This window comes from Plasmopara halstedii, assembly GCF_900000015.1.
Source record: "Plasmopara halstedii genome assembly, contig: Scaffold_555, whole genome shotgun sequence".
In the NCBI taxonomy this organism is placed as follows: domain Eukaryota; phylum Oomycota; class Peronosporomycetes; order Peronosporales; family Peronosporaceae; genus Plasmopara; species Plasmopara halstedii.
The window spans coordinates 75,536-75,759 of NW_020187475.1; positions in this window are offsets into that span (position 1 = coordinate 75,536).

Below are 224 nucleotides of genomic sequence, written 5' to 3' on the forward strand. Positions count from 1 at the left end.
AGGGGCAAAGAGGAGAATTTCTCTATCCTCACAGAGGATCAGTCTAAACGAACCAGGTGTAGATTGACTACAAGTGCCACCAAGTGCGGCGGGGCTGCCGTAGCTTTGTGCTTGAGGAAGCGTTATTTAGGTCGCCGACCTTTCGTTCTATACTCAAAACAAGTACGAGTTAGCGGATCGCAATCCGCTTACTTCAAGAGTAATTATTGCCTTCCCAAGGCTAA